Below are 19,607 nucleotides of genomic sequence, written 5' to 3'. Positions count from 1 at the left end.
GACTCCAGTACAAAACCCTAACCGTGACGTACAAAGCCATCCACAACCTGTCTCCTCCATACATCTGTGACCTCGCCCCCCGGTACTTTCCTGCACGCAACCTCCGATCCTCACAAGATCTCCTTCTCTACTCCCCTCTTATCTCCTCTTCCCACAATCGTATACAAGATTTCTCTCGCGTATCACCCCTACTCTGGAACCCTCTACCACAACACATTAGACTCTCGCCTACCATCGAAATCTTCAAAAAGAACCTGAAGACCCACCTCTTCCGACAAGCCTACAACCTGCAGTAACCACTGATCGACCAAACCGCTGCATGACCAGTTCTATCCTCACCTACTGTATTCTCACCCATCCCTTGTAGATTGTGAGCCTTCGCGGGCAGGGTCCTCTCTCCTCCTGTACCAGTTATGACTTGTATTGTTTAAGATTATTGTACTTGTTTTTATTATGTATACCCCTCCTCACATGTAAAGCACCATGGAATAAATGGCACTATAACAATAAATAATAATAATAATGTGTCTACGTGAGTCAGTGTCTCCGGTACGTGAGAAAACTGTCACCACACGTACCGGAGCCACTGACGTGTGAAACAGGCCTAAACTGCAGCCGATTTCCAAAAGGGGATTAGCTATTGAATGGGGCTGATCAGCGTGTGAATCCACAGAAGTGCAAACTGAAAGGCTATGTGCACACGTTGCGGATTTCTGTGTGGATTTTTCCACTCAGTTTTTGAAAAATCTGCAGGTAAAACGCATTTTACCCGCGGATTTACCGCAGATTTCCAGCATTTTTTGTGCAGATTTCACATGTGTTTTACTACCTGCGGATTCCTATTGAGGAGCAGGTGTAAAACGCTGCAGAATCCGCACAAAGAATTGACATGATGCAGAAAATACAACGAAGCGTTTCCGAGCGGTATTTTCCATAGCATGGGCACTGCGGATTTGGTTTTCCATAGGTTTACACGGTACTGTAAACCGGATGGAAAACTGCTGCGAATCCGCAGCGTCAAATCCACAACATGTGCACATACACAAAAACCGCAGCAGAAATCTGAGTTACCACCGGTAAATAAAGGGTTTCATTTTTTAACCTGAATAATCAGTCATCTGAACAAGCCCTAGCATTTGTTGGAGGGACACCCTTAGGGTATGTGCACACGTTGCGGACTCCATTGCAGATTTTTCCATGCGGATTCTGAAGAATCCGCAGGTAAAATGACCTGCATTTTACCTGCAGATTCCATGCGGGTTTTCTGCGGATTTCGCCTGCGTTTTTACACGTGCGGATTCCTATAATAGAATTGGTGTAAATCGCTGTGGAATCCGTACAAAGACTTGACATGCTGCGGAAAATAAACTGCTGTGTTTCTGCGTGGAATTTTCCGCAGCATGTGCCCTGTGGAGTTGGTTTTCCATAGGTTTACATGGCATTTGTACACCGCACAGAAAACTGCTGCGGATCCGCAGGGCCAAATCCGCAACATGTGCACATACCCTTAGGGTATGTTTCCACGTTCAGGAAACGCTGCGTGTTTGACGCTGCATAGAGCCGCAGATGTTACAGCATAGTGGAGGGGATTTCATGAAATCCCGTCTCCACTATGCATTAAAAGACGCATGCGGCAGATCCGCGGAAACGCACATGCGGCGCGTCTTTTAAGAACGCAGCATGTCCTTACAGTGAGCAAAGCACGCAAGAACACCGCAGGTGACCTGCCAGTGACCTCAGGTGCAGATTTGGTCAGGATTTTATCTGCATAAAATCCTGACCAAATCCTGAGGCAATACTGAACGTGTGCACATACCCTTATACTACAGCTATGCTCTGATGATTTTTTTCTCATCAGTTTGTGAAAACTAAACTATGGAAGTGACCAACGTATGCTGCATTTGTTTTTCATGTGGACATTCGACCATAGTTGTGTGAATGTAGTCTTAGGCTATGTGCAGAAGTAAGAAAAGAGGTGCAGAATTTTCTGTACAAAATCCGCAGCCTCGGATTTGCCGCGGTTTTTATGCGGATTTAGTGTGGAATTTCTGCAGTTTTTCCCAATGCGGATTTCTATTATGGAGGGGTACAGAAACGCTGCAGAACCGCAAAAAAGTAGTGACATGCACTTCTTTGAAATCCGCAGCAATTCCGCACTGATTTTTCTGCACCATGTGCACAGCTTTTTTTTTTTCCCCCATAGACTAACATTATACTGTACATCACAGTGCGGATCTGCAACGTTTCTGCGCGGAAAAAAACGCTGCGGATCCGCACTAAATCCGCATCGTGTGCACACAGCCTTACAAACAGAGAAAAAAAATGGATCTAGGTTTAGCCAGTAAACTGCATCATTCGTCTCAGCGGAGAGACAGTATGGGCAAACCATAGCGCATTTTTGTGTGCGGAAGCCAAAAGTTTTGAATATTTTACAAATTTTTTTACTTCTGACATTAGTGGGAGAAAAAAAAAAAAAAACCCACCTCCTTCCATGTGGATGCGGAGTATGTCATGAACGGGCAGAGTTAACATTGCATGCTAGCCAAGCATTAGACTGGACAATTAGCAGCATGTAAATAGTCCAGATTCTATTAGGCATGGAGCATGCAGCGGATGATCCGGAAGGACTGGCACTAATAGAGCAGACGCGCTTTCCATGCTCACGGCCTGCACTTTAGGAGCAGCAGATGGCAGCTGAGATTCTGCTTCCAAATTAACATGAAAATACCAGGGAATGGAGCACAGATGCCTATGAGCAGTGAATCCTTTTCATCCTCTGCTCCCCTCCTACCACTGAGTTGCTTTGTTGCCTAATGTGTTGCTTTCATTAGGTCTTCATTAGCAATGGCAAAAGCCATTTAGTATGGTGCAGCCATCTCCATGAATCAGGAGCGTGTCAATAACAACACTCTTATTATGTTGCCAAACAAACGCACAATACCGCCAGAGGGCTACAGTCAGTGCGCTCTGTTCACACCAGAAAATCTTCGCCACGGTTTTCGACTCCATACACATGTAAAGAAACTGTTCTGTTCATGGTATTGTTCATATTCCTAGAGTTCGATCAGGAAGCTACTAGTCTATCTGTTCTCGGGCCCAAAAGTGTAATGTGCCTCGGTATTGTACCCAGAAAACAAATGGGAATCCCATTAGGTCACAGGGCTTTCTCAAAATGTTAAAATCTGCACAGATGCACATCCACATGCAACACCTGTGCTTTCTGCATCAATATCACTGGACCAAATCCACAGAGGAAAACTGTACAGATCCTTGATGCAATGACTTAAGTCTGTGTAGACTCCGCAAATAGAATAGCAAATCTCATCACATGCTGTGGCTATTTTCTTTGTACAATTTGATCTATATAGAATACTGTATCAATTTCTGTTAGCGATTTCCACTCCTGAATGTAGTAGATGTGAAATCCATAGTAAATCCGCAACAAAAACTGTAGGTGAATTTTCTTTGAAATTTGTAGGGGAAATATCTGAACCAAAATCTGAACCTACCTTTCTAATGCTGAAAGATGTTAGCTGCTGACAGCTCCCTTTGCAAATGCCGACCAATGACATCCCAGATGTGAAAGACAAGTCCGGAGTCGCTGAAGGACATGGTAGCACCTTCAAGCCACGCAGGCTGCTCCCGGTAGTACCAGCAATATGCGGCCTGACAAGGTCCTGGGACACTTTGAAGAAATGGTCGCACCCCGCTGGTTCCATGACAACATCAATTTAACGCCGAGATATCCTACTGGAGAATGACGTTTCCATCTCCAAAAAGCTTGTCGGCAGAGCGAAGCATGAAGTGCTCTAAAATTTCCTGGTAGACGGCTGCGCTGACTTTGGTCTTGTTAAAACACAGTGGACCTACACCAGCAGATGACATGGCTCCCCAAACCATCACTGATTGTGGTAACTTCACACTAGACCTTGGAAATCAAGGTCCCAGAGTCTGGAGGAAGAGTGGTGAGGCCACAATCCAAGTTGCCTGAGGTCTAGTGTGAAGTTTCCACAATCAGTGATGGTTTTGGGAGCCATGTCATCTGCTGGTGTAGGTCCACTGTGCTTTATCAAGACCAAAGTCAGCGCAGCCGTCTACCAGGAAATTTTAGAGCACTTCATGCTTCTTTCTGCTGACAAGCTTTTAGGAGATGGAAACTTCATTTTCCAGCAGGACTTGGCACCTGTCCACACTGCCAAAAATACCAATACCTGGTTCGAAAACAAAAACAACAACATCATGGAGACATACTGCTATCTCTCTTGCTTACAAGACACGAATACTATTTGTTCTCAGCTCTTGAACCTCTTACTGTTGAATCTGCAAAGATCTGGAACACAATGTAATAATAAGAATAATAATAATAATTTTTATTTATATAGCGCCAACATATTCCGCAGCATTTTACAATTAAGCGGGGACATGTACAAACAATAAATTCAGTACGAGTTAAGACAATTTAAACAGCGACATTAGGAGTGAGGTCCCTGCTGTACATTACAACGCAGCTACCCATTATACTAGAAACTGTATGTCCTTTCATGAGATCGTTGCAGATTTCTCGGTGGAATAGCTACCAGAATTTACACTCAGAGAACCCTTATGAGCAAGAAATATAAAAAACACTAAAAGGTCTCCAAGATGAGAGGTGCGAGATGCAATACTTGAAGTGGACAAGTTCTGTGACTAAGGACTGTTTCAGACATCTGTGATAATGGTCGGATCACAGTGCAGAGGCTGGACACATCTCCTGACCTGAGCGTGACAGCTTCATACAAATATGTATGACACTCGTGTCGAGAGATGTGTGGCCAGACAGGGCGCTGTGATCCGACATCGGAGACAACCCTGTGAGCCCTAAGCCGTATTGCCCTTCGCTTCCCACAAAGGAGACCCAACACTGTTTTGTCCATGTGTTGCCTGGCCAGCCCAATACACCATTGGTATTATGCAGATGATCAGGCAGCTCTTTTTTCGGGATGACATGATGGATAACCCTCCCCACCTGATACCATAAACTCCATCATTAATCACAAAGAGCTTTCTGCTACTAAAAATGCAATCAGTGCAGGATCTGACGGATTTATTTATTGGCTGATGCCAAGAAGACGCTATATATATGCAACATATTGATACAATGATGGACCAGCTGGTAAACTGTTGCTCAGGGCGGGCACTGTCCACACCGTCCGCCATGACATCTGGTTATAGTGGAAGAGATAACACATCTGGTCACTTCTCAACACCACAATGTAACACATAGAATAAAACAATAGGAAACCATTCATTGTGCGGACTCTCAGAGGCTTTAACCCCTGTGTGACCAGAGTCCTTCAGATCAACAAGACCAGACACTTAAAACGTTGGTTACCCTTTATTTCCTAAATCAATAGTGCACATTAAAACAAATAAATAAAAAGGAGTCTTTGTAATCATCATATCAGAGATCTGCTTCTTTCTCCGCCTGGACTGATTATTCACCCAATCCATGGGTAAAATCTGTCAGACTTGTATTCAGTGAAGCCAGGTTTTCCCATTACTGAGACAGGAGATAACAGTTTGGGTTTTAAACATTCTATGTTGAGGGGACGAACTAGAGGCAGATGCAGAGATTCTGCTGAAAGCTCTCCTGAAACCGCACGTACAGTTTCCGTAGAACTTTATGAGCACCAACTGCCATCTCCAATCTCAGTAAAAGGAGAGTGTATTCAAGCACAAATTACACATGCGAATTGAGAAGTTTGATAATTAACGATCAATCCAGTAGGAGAAAAACAAACAAACATCTCTAATATGGAAATGCTATACATTTCAACGTTTCTTATGTACTAATGATTTAGGGAAAACATCAAATTTAAACAATGGTTACTGTAAGTGATTTCATTTTTTCTTCATTTTTCTTTCTAAGACTCTAGTTATACTGTTTTGAATACCAGTTGGAAGGCTGGTTTCACCCTTGCGTTTGGCTGGTCTGCGCATGGCTGCGTGCATCCTCCGTTAAGCTCCGCCTTCTTCAGCATGGGTCCCGCGTACCTATCTTTTACATTGGGTACGCAGGGACAAGTAAGGCGGAGCTTAACGGAGGATGCACGCAGCCATACGCAGACCAGCCACACGCAAGTGTGTACTTAGCCTAAGGCAGCGACACCAAATGGTGCAAAAGGGGACGGGAACGGTGCAGATAATGAGAAAAGAGGAAAAAAAGGATTTTAACACTTAGCACTGTATATGTTATAGCGACTGATAGATACAACTTTTGATGGGGGTGCTCCCTTAAAAGTCACTCTCTTCAGAACGAGTGCACCGTTCTCCGGCCTCACAGCTTCCCAATTGCTGGGGGGGTGGAACAGGCGCTTCTGATTGACAGCTCAGACGAACAGCGTCAGTATACTGATGCTCTAAACTAAGCGCTCTCCGAAGCTCCTATATGTGGCAGCTTGGCATCAGAAGAGCGCGGGGGGACAGAAGACGAAAATTGGAAAGTAGCTTCTTTTTGTACAGCAATATCTATTTGTAGTGATGTAGGAAGATGGAAATATCCCTTTAAATCATTTGATCGCCGGACCTGGAAGTACACACAGGTGCTTCTCACAAAATTAGAATATCATGAAAAAGTTAATTTATTTCAGTTCTTCAATAGAAAAAGTGAAACTCATTCTATAGAGTCATTACATACACAGTGACCTATTTCAAGTGTTTATTTTGGTTAATGTTGATGATTATTACGGCTTACAGCCAATGAAAACCCAAAAGTCATTATCTCAGTTAATTAGAATACTTTATAACACCAGCTTGAAATATGATTTGAAAATCCGTAATGTTGGCCTACTGAAATGTATGCTCAGTAAATGCACTCAATACTTGGTCAGGGCTCCTTTTGTGTCAATTACTGCATCAATGCGGCGTGGCATGGAGGTGATCAGCCTGTGGCACTGCTGAGGTGTTATGGAAGCCCAGGTTGCATGGATAGCAGCCTTCAGCTCCTCTGCATTGTTGGATCTGGTGTCTCATCTTCATCTTGACAATACCCCATGGATTCTCTATGGGGTTAAGGTCAGGCGAGTTTGCTGGCCAATCAAGCACAGTGATACTGTTTTTAAACCAGGTATTGGTACTTTTGGCAGTGTGGACAGGTGCCAAGTCCTGCTGGAGAATGAAATGAAGTGCTCTAAACTTTCCTGGTAGACACATAATGATTACAGCACCTTGTGCAATGCTAAGGAAATCTTGAAAACAGGCATGGTTTGTGGCCCTCGAGGAATGCAGTTTGAGACCCCTGGACTAACGCACTTTTTTTAAATGCTTAGGAAGCCTTTGCAGGTGTTTTTTGATAATTATTCTAATTTACTGAGATAATAACTTTTGCGTTTTCATTGGCTGTAAGCCATAATCATCAACATTAACAGAAATAAACACTTGAAATCGATCACTCTGTTTGTAATGGCTCTATATAATATATGAGTTTTACTTTTTGTATTGAAGAACTGAAATGAATTAACTTTTGATGATATTCTATTTTGTGAGAAGCACCTGTATATACGCACAGATACAATTCATGAAATGCGAAGATATTCTTTGTATTATCAGGCTGATCCTTGTAAACTACAATACCCAGCAGGCACCGGGTAGTAGTGCTTCCTCCATAACTACTGGATCGCTATTCATTACACTGCCAACATTGGAAAACAATGCCAGCCACCAATGCACCAGGCCTTCAGAGCAACCTGAGTGCTGCTCCGACTTAACCCATTCAGTGCTGCTGCTCTGAACTCCAGGGATGGCACACAAGAGAGTGTGGGGAGTCAGCACAATGAAGAATAGCGCACTGCAGGTAGTGTATGCAGAGCCCAGATCCTGAATCTCCAGGTAGAAGTACTTACTGACGGCATACCCTAACTCAGCAGGTTAGGAGTGGGCACCTCTGCTGACACGTCAGTGGTCATAACCATGGATACCTGAGCTACTGCAATGCCCTGCACATGGGATAAGTGGCATAGCTAATCAGAAGAACTATACTAGATTTCTAATTGGAAGTGTTTGATAATATTACTACTGCATATTTATAGGATTTTGGAGATGGGAATGCTCCTTTAACTCTTCTTTAGGTTGTTCCTGTTTTTGCTCCTGAAAATGCATTTATTCACTGACAACTGGATATTAAGGAGGGTGTCCATATATAGTCTGATTGTCAGCACCGATTGGAAAATGTAAGGACACACCCCCACTAGCTAGCAACACCCAGTTGTCAATTTATTCATAAGCTTCTAGGAGGAATAATAGAGGAATAGCACAAAGAAGATGATGCCTCAGATGTCTTACTCCACCAGGAATACAATTTACTGAAATAGATGTAGTCAGGAAAGGACATCAGGTCTTTATGGACCGTCATCATAATGGTTGATATAAATGGTACGACCGATTCCTTGACACCGACTTATAAAGACGTTATGGAGAAGAAGTGATGTTTACCATCCTGGAGAATCAGAGATATTATTAGCTCCCCACCCTCCAGGACTGATCAGTAGGACAGGGGTCCCGAGCCCCTTGCTCCTTCTTACTGCAGCATCCGTCCCGCCACTCCATCCAATGTCTACAGTGCTGCGCTTGCGTCGTCATTTCCATAGCACCAAACATGATGGGCATCCCCTACACTCAAAGACCCCAGAGACTGGCCCAGTGATTGTGGGGTCCAGCAGTGGAACCTCCGGCAATCACACCTGCCCTGTGCATGGGTGATAAAAGCTCATTGTGATGCAAAACTAAATGTGACATCAGCACCATTTAGGTTAGAAGTGTTGGTCACCGGCACAGTTCACACCAGTGGTTTCCCTACAGATCTTTAGGTAAATTGACTGCGCCGCCTTAAGAGAAAAATAATATCCATCGTCATGTACAAATAGCACATCGGCATCACCAGCACTGCTACATCTGGTGGGATGAAGGCCTGGCCTGTGTCATGGTCCTCACTCCTATACTGCCGCAGCATTCCCAGAGCGCAGCATACCGCACAGCGTGCACATACGACAGATACGGGCCTGGGCAATTTTACCCTGCAACCCAGTTCATCAGTCCAGCGCCTGAGCCAATGGCAAGTGCTGCCGGCCTAACCAATCAGTGGCTGCCGCTGGCCCTCATGTGCTGCCATCTACACGTAGGTTATCCATCATGGTGGAGGCAATGACATATCCCGGTATATATATATAGCGCTATCACATACACACAATATACATACACCGTACACATACGCTGCTCCTGAAATTAGCAGTCCCCATGTAAAAGTGAACCTGGCGCTGACAGCTGCACCGTGGGCCAGGTAGGGCGACAAAGGATCAGATGTGGGGCTCCCAGAGCTGCGCTCACAAAGCCAGCTGCTCCATCCTCATCAGTCATCCATTAACGATTAACCCTCTCCGGTCTATAGGGACCGCTGACAATGGCCCATAAATGGCACCGCGGGGGCGCACGGATCAGCGCATCGTACACCGGGCATTAGTCCATATTCATCTCAGCAGAGAGGGGCAGCGCTGGCGATACAGTGAGGTGTGGTGACATACATATATGTATACACATAGTCCATGGCGCAGTACAGTACATAGCAATCACACAGGCTGCACCATACTGCATGATGGGGACAGTGTGCCACCATTTTCTACGTGCCACAATGCAGTGCCCCTCCTCACCCTGGCATCCCTGTAGGGTGAGCTCTCACTGAGCGCACAGACACAGCAGCCATGTCTGCATCCACACAGAGCAGTGTCAGCCATGTCCTTACCTCGCTGACTGCCTGGCTCGGGTGCACACGCCGGGGATGGAGCTGAGCCGCTGTCACTGGTTCATCTGCTCTCCATGACACGGATCAGTGGCAGAGATGCTCCGGCTTCTTGTTCCTGCACCGGGCGGAAGTGATCCCGCCGCACACTCACACACAGGGCTGCGGAGAGTGGCGGCTGCTGCAGGGTGCACGGCACAGCCCTCCTCCTCCTCCTCACAGCTCCGCTTCCCCTTCTCTGCTTCTCATTTTCATTAACCCCTTAGTAACACTTGGTCTTGGTGTATGACAACAGTGCAGTTGCCTATAGCAACCAGCCCTCTTTCAACCCTTCTGTTACTCACTGGGAACGGCCATTTCTTCCTCATTCTGCAGTTTTACCATTCACTAGGATTCTAGTGTTAGAATGAACGACTTACCTCAGTAGGAAATTATATTTGGTTTTGGCGGTTAAAGCTTTGGGTTTAAAATGGCTGAGAAACTTCATTAGGAACGAAACTGCTTTAATCGCAAATCCAAAAAGACATTTATTATGCTCAGAGATCTCTACAGACCCAAATGTGAGGGCAGGGGGAGGTTAACATAAAATACAAAATATGTTATTTACCTGCCCTTCCGCCTTGCTTTACATCAGCTTCAATGGAGGAGTTGGCGCTGGCAGGCCTTGCATAGGAGAATATTATTTTTTTCAATTTTTTTAATCACTTTGCAGCCCTCAAGAGAATTCAGCATAATGGCCAGAGGATTTTCCATGAAATTAGCCACAAAATTGATTTGTTACTAATCGATTCGCTAGTTGTGGTATCTTGAGTGAATAAAGCTGAAAGCAATCTCAAATAAGTAATGTAAAGTTAAAGATGACACGTTTACTTTGTATTTTAGGCAAAAAATAAATACATTGTAATTTTTTACATTTTAAAAATTACAAAAAGCAAAATTGGCTGATGCAAAAGTTTGGGCATATTCGGAGATTTGTGTACTCAGATAATGTTGGCCAAGGTTTCAGACCTTAATTAGCCTGTTAGGGTATGTGCACACGATGCGGATTTTGCTGCGGATTTGACGCTGCGGATCCGCAGCAGTTTTCCCAAAGTTTACAGTACCATGTAAACCTACGGGGAAAAAAAACGCTGTGCACAAGCTGCGGAAAAATCCGCGTGGAAACGCAGCGGATTATTTTCCGCAGCATGTCAATTCTTTGTGCGGATTCCGCAGCGGTTTTCAACCTGCACCAATAGGAAAGTGCAGATGAAAAACCGCAGAGGAATCCGCAGAAGAAACCGCGAGAAAATCCGCAGTGAAAACCGCAGTGGTTTTGCACTGCGGAATTTGCAAATCCGCTGCGGACAAATCCGCAGCAGAATCCGCAACGTGTGCACATACCCTTAGAGTTATGGCTTGTTCACTATTGCCGTTAGGAAAGCCTAGGTGATGAAAAATTCCTAGCTTTATAAAAACCCAGCCTCCTCTAACCTTGTGCCAAAAAACAGCAGCTGTGGGTTCTTCTAAAGCTACTTTCACACTTCCGTCTTTTTTCCTCCGTCGCAATCCGTCTTTATGGGCAAAAAACGGATCCTGCAAATGTGCTTGCAGGATGCGTTTTTTGCCCATAGACTTGTATTAGCGATGGATGGGCACACGTCGCATCCGTCGTGTGATGGATCCGTCGTGTTTTGGCAGACGCGACGCACAAATAAAAGTTCAATGTAACGTTTTTTTGTGCGACGTGTCCGCCATTTTTGACCATGCATGCGAGGCCGAAACTCCGCCCCCTCCTGCCCGCTCATCACAATGGGCAGGGGATGTGTTGTGAAACTGCATCCGCTGCCCACGTTGTGCTATATTTAGCACAACGTCCGACGGTACGACGGGCCGACAGTTTGCGACGACCCCGTACCGACAGAAGTGTGAAAGTAGCCTAATCAGCTGCCTAGCACTCTGAAAATGAAACTGGTGGAGGCCCACAAAGCAGGAGAAGGCTATAAGAAGATGGCAAAGCATTTTCAAGTTGCTCTTTCCCCAGTTCAGAATGTAATTAAGACATGTCAGTTCACAGGAACAGTGGAGGTCAAGATAAGCCTTGGAAGACCAAGCAAAATTTCAGTGAGAGCTGCTCATAAGACTGCTAGAGAGGCAAATCACAACCCCCGCTTGACTTCAAAAGACCTTCAGAAAGATTTAGTTAGCAGACTCTTAAGTTGTAGTACATTGTTCTACTGTTCAGAGACACCTGCACATATATGGCCTTAATAGAAGAGCTATCAGAATAAAACCTTTCCTGAATCCTCACCATAAAATTCAGCTTCAGAAGTATGCAAAAGAACATCTAAACAAGCCTGATACATTTTGGAAACAAGTCCTGTGGACCAATGAGATTAAAATTGAAGTCTTTGGCAACAATGGTCAAAGGTATGAGTGGAGAAGAAAGGGTACAGAATTTCAGGAAAAGAACATCTTGCCAGCCATTAAGCATGGTGGTGGATCAATCATGCTTTGGGGTTGTGTGGCAGCCAATGGCATTGGGAACATTTCATAGTTAGAGGGAAGAATGGATTCAATTAAATTTCAACAAATTCTTGATGCAAACATAACACCATCTGTGAAAAATCTGAAGTTGAAAAGAAGATGGCTTCTACAAATGGATAATAATCCTAAACACAAGTCAAAATCCACAATAGACTACTTCAAAAGGCACAAGCTGAAGGTTTTACTATGGCCCTTACAGTCCCCTGATCTAAACATCATTGAAAATCTGTGGCTAGACCTCAAAATAGCAGCAAATGCAAGATGACCCGGAATCTCACAGAACTGTAAGAATTTTCCAAGGAAGAATGGATGAAAATCCCTCAAACAAGAAATGAAAGACTTATGACTGGCTACAAAAAGTGTTTACAAGATGTGATACTTTAAAAACGGGGTGCTACTAGGTACTAACCATGCAGAGTGGCCACATTTTTGCATCAGCCCATTTTCCTTTTTGCAATTTTTAAAATGTAAAAGATGAAATATATATATATATATATATATATATATATATATATATATATATAATTTTTTTGCCTAAAATTCAAAAGAAATGTGCCATCTTGAATTTTAGGCCTTTTAGAAATCATTTTATCTTCAACTTGCTTAAAGGGAATCTGTCACCCCATTTTTGGCCTATGAGCTGCGGCCACCGCCATCAGGGGCTTACCTACAGCATTCTGTAATGCTGTAAATAAGCCCCCGATGTATCCTGAAAGATAAGAAAAACAAGTTAGATTATACTCACCCAGGGGCGGTCCCGCTGTGGTCCGGGGCCAATGGGCGTCGCGGTCCGCGTCCGGCGCCTCCCATCTTCATGCGATGTCATCCTCTTCTTTGCTTCCTGTCGCGGCTCCTGCGCAGGCGTACTTTGTCTGCCAACCACTCTTGGGTAATAGACACTCTTTCTGACTAGTCTGGGATAATAGACACCCCATCGGACTAGTCTGGGACTCGGATACTAGACATCTCATTGGACTATTCTGCGGTAGTAGACACCCCAACAGACTAGTTTGAGGTAAAAGAAACCCCACAGGACTATTGTGGGGTAATAGAAAGCACGCCGGACTAGTCTGGGGTAATAGACAGCATGCCCGACTAGTCTGAGGTAATATACATCACGCCAAACTAGTGTAGGGTAATAGACACTATGCTGGACTAGTCTGGTGTAATATACACCATGCCAGACTAGTGTAGGGTAATAGACACCACGCCAGACTAGCCGTGGGCAAGGTACTCATCTGTTGTGCCCCGACACGCTACATGAAGGTGGGTGTCCTGGCTGGGTGTGTGGACTTGTGCTGTGAGGGCGCTACGCCTGTGCAGGCCACGTGTAGCCAATGATGCTGGTTTACCAGGACCAGGACACCACCGGTTCTTAATAAACAAAGAAAAGCGGGTACACAACTTCTCGCACGTTTTTTCATTAATATAAAGCATCTCAATACACCATCTTGTTATGTCCTCGGCCTCACACATTCCTGTCTCCACTAGTCTCATTTTGCAGCGCCCCAGAGTCCTGGTCGTTGCAGTACTGATGCTCCGCCGTTAAGGGGGGTGTTGATACGTCTGATGGCACTGAAGGAGTTCACCAGACCAGGTATCACAGACACCAATACACTTCACAGTCTGGCCTCCAGGGGGAGCTAAGGGTGCTATGTATTAGGCCACTCCTCACAATCTGGTAAAACTGGGGGTTAGATAGGAAGTTAGGGAGAAGCTGACTGGGTTGGAACCAGGCAACATCCTGTGGCAGAGGGTGTTGCAGGGGAAGATTCAGGGGGGTCCCTGTCAGGGGTGGGATCCTGACAGAGGCCTAACGAACAGAAAGAACGTTACGGGACCGCGCCTGCACTTCATTGCGGCGGTACCCCAAGAAAGGACAAGAAGCGAGGTTTATTGTGAAGAGTGAGAAACGAGATCAACGCAACAAGGAGAAAACACCAGTAGGAGTCGTGCTGTAAGACCGAGGCAACATCCTACTGAGGCGCGTAGCCGGTGGCCGGAAACGCCGAGGAAGTATTAAGCTCCAGGCCTTACTTCAAACCTACGGCAGGACAGTCAGTTATAGGCGGGCTGTCTCACCCAAATCACCTAAGCAGACATAGGGGGCAACAATTGGAGAGGGGCGACTCTAGGGTCCCGGAAGACCTCCAGGCCTACCCGTCATACGGGTGCGTCCTAGCCATATCATCTGGGGGACGGAGAAGAACATCAGAATCAGTTGTGAGGGAACTTCAGAAACAGACACAACAGTTGTGAGGACTATCCCGTGGTGCTAAGCAGGGAAGGACTACAACACACAAGCGCTAGAAGGTAGGCACAGATTTCCACCTGCAAAGGGAACTCTGGAGGTGCCATCGGACCGGCCGGTCTCAGCCAGCCCTGTTAACCGTACTTTGGATTGAGGATCCTGAAGCCTTCAGTAAAGCGGTACAGACTGCAACCTGGTGTCCTCGTTATTCATCGCGGGCTGCACCACACCATCCTCACTCTCCACTTTCACTGGACGCCCCTCAGCAGGGTCACGGACCGGGTCTAGCCACCGTGACAATCCCAGAACCGAGACAGAGAGACCCCGGTACCGGGTACCCCTCTGCCCTGCGGCAGTGAGGGCGCTCCAACTTGGCGTCACGAACAGGATCTACTCAAGCCTGAAGAATCAGGTCATGTGTGCCTTGGAACTGTGATTTATTGTGCTTGGACTGTGACTTATTGCAAAGACTGTGTATTGCCACTTGCCACCAAAAATTCCCGCCAAAACCGCCGCCATTGCGGCACCATGTGGCGTACAGGAAGAATGGGGCGTGTCGTCATGGGAGTAGCTTGGAAGAATGGCGCGAAGGTTGAGCCCGCCCCTCACCGGTATTACTATGTTCGGGAGATATGCCCATCAACGAGGGAGGTCCGCCTCCTAGTCTGGGACGGTGGCGGGAAAAGGAACCGCCCTCCGGACGGGTGGAAGCGAGAAGCCCTGGACAACATGGCGAGCGGAGGTCGCCCGGAAGAGGGGGAGAAGACCCGCACCAGTCCCAGCCAATGGGAGCCGAGCCAACTCTCCCTAGGTTGCGAGGACCAAGAAATCCTCGGGGCGGAAGTGGAAGAGCTATGCCGCCAACTCCGGAGTCTGTGTCAGCGTAAAGCCGCTGCCAGTGAGGGGCCACGTCATCCCCAGGCGCTGGTACCGCGATCTGTGGAGAAGGAGGCTGACGCCGGAGATACCGCGGAGGTGGACGGCGCCATTGACCCGGCCCGGGCGGCCGAGGAACTCCTGCTTGCCGACATAGACTCCCCTCCACCACGACCACCCGGACGGGTGTGTAGCCGCATTGAATGCGAGAGGCCATGGGAGACGCTAGAAACCGCTGATGTCCCCTTGCGGCCCATTGCGCAGCCCGTGAACCTCCAGGGTGAGTGGATGACCTTTAAGTGGACCCACGCTACCACCAACCTGATCGGGTTCCCCGGAGAGGCTCAACCGGAGGGGGAAAGCATCGAGGTCATCCGCCAGCGGGAGTATCGCCAACAGCTGCGCCGACGGGAGGAGGAGTGGGCCCGTAAGAAGGAACTCCGCTAGCGGGCCGAATGGGAAAAAGAACTCCAGGCCAAGATGCGGGTTAGACAGACGGCTGAGGAGGACTGGGGCCCGCAGCGCCATGGAGTCATCAGCACCTTCCGGATGCAGGGAGGTTGGGGCTTCATCAAAGAGCCCGGTCTCGCCTTGGAGGTATTCATGAACCGGCGGGATGTGGAGGCGCACCTCATCGAGGGACACCCAGGCCGGGATCTTTACCCGGGGGACCGCGTTCGGTACACCCGCCACTGGGGAGACAAAGGGTGGTATGCCTTGCACGTGCACAAGTACAAGCCAGAAGTGACTGTGCCACCATCCGGCGACTCTCCGGGACCGGCGGTCATTGCTCCAATCTCCCTGTGTGCCAAGTGCCTGCAGACCATCATCCCGAGGAGAACTGTGAGTACACAGACCCCTATCCAGGGTGCAGACGCACTCTATGTGGTAGTAGGTGGTGAGCGATACCCGCGGAAACCACCCCCAGACTTAGAGGAATAAACCTCGATGCCACAAACCTGTATATAGTTAACTATTTGTTTCCCTGCTTTTTGCTGCTACAACCCGACTAGGGTTAACTCTTAAAGGGATCCCTTAGTTTACCCGGGATCCCTATTTTTCCTTTTTGGTTTTGTTTCCTGTTCATCACTGTTGAAAAGAACTGCTGGATCATGAACACTGCATGATTACAAACTTATTGTAAATAGTTTGCACCTTCTTAAAGGTGCTCCCTACTGGTTTTACAAGGAAAAGGACTCTTTGTGAAGAAACTGTTCCTGGAAACAGTATAGGAGTCCCATCTTTGCACGAACTTGCAGCTTGAGAAGTTGTGCTACCTCCAAGAGACTTGGTTCTCTCTTAAAGGGAACGTTCACCAATAGCACTTAAAGTATAATAATGCCTTAAAAAGAAGTAGTAGTAATGCTTACATGTACAAGTTATATGTAGTCAGTCAGTTGATTGTAATAAATGTTTAGTAATGTGTTAGAGGATGAGGACAGGAAGTGAACCCGTATGGGGTTAGTCGGTGAGTCCTCCTGGGAGCCATACAGAGATGGCTCGGTGATCTTGAACTGAGAGAAGGAAGATAAGTTCTATACTGTGTATAGTAGCAGAAAGGCAGTAGGCCCGGATGAGTAATGGGGCGGTCCTGCAACGGAGCGAGAGGCAGTAGGCCTGGGGCAGATAGACAGGCGGTCCTGCGAATGTAAAGTTGGAAAATGAAGAAAAGTTGATTAGCCTTATAGTGTTTTATAGTAAGCCTTTAGTGGATTCAGCTTATACGTCCTTAGAGGCAAAGTTAAATTATTGTTCAGTGATTGCACTAAGTAGAATACCCGGTTGGGTAATAGAAGTTATTTATAGTATGTTATTTAAAATATTTAACCATGTTTGTAACGTTCAAGTGTCCTCACCTCCCATAAAGGGAAGTTATGTTCAAAATTTACTTGTTATTGCGTTTCAAAAATTGTATGTCTTTTTGCTGACATGTATTGTTGTTTTCTTCCCAGTCCAGGAGTACTGGATTTATCCAGGGGGGAGTGCAGCACCCCAGAGTCCTGGTCGTTGCAGTACTGATGCTCCACCGCTAAGGGGGGTGTTGGTACGTCTGATGGCACTGAAGGAGTTCACCAGACCAGGTATCACAGACACCAATACGCTTCACAGTCTGGCCTCCAGGGGGAGCTAAGGGTGCTATGTATTAGGCCACTCCTCACAATCTGGTAAAACTGGGGGTTAGATAGGAAGTTAGGGAGAAGCTGACTGGGTTGGAACCAGGCAACATCCTGTGGCAGAGGGTGTTGCAGGGGAAGATTCAGGGGGGTCCCTGTCAGGGGTGGGATCCTGACAGAGGCCTAACGAACAGAAAGAACGTTACGGGACCGCGCCTGCACTTCATTGCGGCGGTACCCCAAGAAAGGACAAGAAGCGAGGTTTATTGTGAAGAGTGAGAAACGAGATCAACGCAACAAGGAGAAAACACCAGTAGGAGTCGTGCTGTAAGACCGAGGCAACATCCTACTGAGGCGCGTAGCCGGTGGCCGGAAACGCCGAGGAAGTATTAAGCTCCAGGCCTTACTTCAAACCTACGGCAGGACAGTCAGTTATAGGCGGGCTGTCTCACCCAAATCACCTAAGCAGACATAGGGGGCAACAATTGGAGTGGGGCGACTCTAGGGTCCCGGAAGACCTCCAGGCCTACCCGTCATACGGGTGCGTCCTAGCCATATCATCTGGGGGACGGAGAAGAACATCAGAATCAGTTGTGAGGGAACTTCAGAAACAGACACAACAGTTGTGAGGACTATCCCGTGGTGCTAAGCAGGGAAGGACTACAACACACAAGCGCTAGAAGGTAGGCACAGATTTCCACCTGCAAAGGGAACTCTGGAGGTGCCATCGGACCGGCCGGTCTCAGCCAGCCCTGTTAACCGTACTTTGGATTGAGGATCCTGAAGCCTTCAGTAAAGCGGTAAAGAGACTGCAACCTGGTGTCCTCGTTATTCATCGCAACCTGCACCACACCATCCTCACTCTCCACTTTCACTGGACGCCCCTCAGCAGGGTCACGGACCGGGTCTAACCACCTTGACAATCCCAGAACCGAGACAGAGAGACCCCGGGTACCCCTCGGCCCAGCGGCAGTGGGGGCGCTCCAATTTCATTCAACACCACCCATCTTAACACAACAACACAGTCCGTTTCTCTAGCAAGATGACGCCACCGGCCCCTGCACAGTTGCAGCTATCGAATTGCCGATAGCTTCTACTGCGCAGGCAAGGGCAGCGCTCTTTTCTTTCTTTTTTTTTTTTTTTAACTCAAATAAATTTTTATTAAGAATAACGTTACAATTGACATGTTACATTCTTGTTTTCAGTACAAAGTTTTCCTCCAATCAACCCCCGTAATCCCAACTTATCCCGCCCCCACCCAATTAGACAGCCCACCTTGTTTAATAGCACCACACTCAAATCTATAGGATGACTATCCCCTCAGATAGGACCATAGGTCACGCGTTATGTTTTCACCAATTCAGGGTCTTGATTTGCCCATACTCTATAAGCAAACCTATCCCATGGCAAGCCACGGAGACCACAATTTATTCAACATTTCAATTTTCCCTCTTTTCTGATAAACCCCTTTTCCAGTTTCAGGCCCTGCTTCACATATTGGAGGAATTCTCTTCTTGAAGGCGGCTCGTCTTTAATCCAATTTCGCGCTATTACCTTCCGGGCCATATACAGCAATCTGGCGATAGCTGTCTTCAGGTTGTTATCCACTCCAATCTCATCCACGCACCCCAACAAGCACACCATTGGGTCCCTTGGCACCGTGCATCTGTATGCTCCTTCCACACGACTCAAAACTACCAACCAAAAAGCAGCCAGTCTCGGACACGTCCACATCATATGAAATATATCAGCATCTGTAGATTTACACCTCGGGCACTCAGAATCATCACGCAAGCCTGCCTTATATAACACCTTCGGAGATTTGTAAACTCTGTGTATTACATAAAGCTGTGACAGCCTATACGGTTCGCTCAGAGACAGCCGTGGAACCCACTCCAGCGCCGACTCCCAAGTTTCATTCTCCATTGTGCCCAGATCCCTCTCCCACCTAGCTCTCGCCAGTATTGGAAACCTTAATAGGAAAGTGTGCAGCAAGTCTTTATAAAGTGTGGAAATTACCCCCCCAGTAGTCCCTTCACCACACACATACTCTAACACTATATCCCTTTGA

At 46.9% G+C, this 19,607-nt stretch overlaps 1 protein-coding gene across 4 annotated transcripts in view; it reads right to left on the bottom strand.

The window, feature by feature from the left end:
* PAK3 (p21 (RAC1) activated kinase 3) overlaps window positions 1-10,006 on the bottom strand; it is a 208,012-nt gene extending 198,006 nt beyond the window's left edge. For 2 of the 4 annotated variants that reach the window (XM_077285158.1, XM_077285156.1), the window contains exon 1: window positions 9,773-9,982. The gene's annotated coding sequence lies outside the window, so the exon portion shown is untranslated. Of the gene's footprint in view, window positions 1-9,772 lie in introns of all 4 variants that reach the window. The other 2 variants (XM_077285159.1, XM_077285161.1) reach the window with 2 other exon arrangements.
* Window positions 10,007-19,607: the final 9,601 nt, after the last annotated feature.

Source organism: Ranitomeya variabilis, chromosome 2, assembly GCF_051348905.1.
Source record: "Ranitomeya variabilis isolate aRanVar5 chromosome 2, aRanVar5.hap1, whole genome shotgun sequence".
NCBI classification, from domain to species: domain Eukaryota; kingdom Metazoa; phylum Chordata; class Amphibia; order Anura; family Dendrobatidae; genus Ranitomeya; species Ranitomeya variabilis.
Note: the sequence above shows the minus strand (reverse complement) of the source record. Positions and strands in the feature narration are given on the sequence as shown.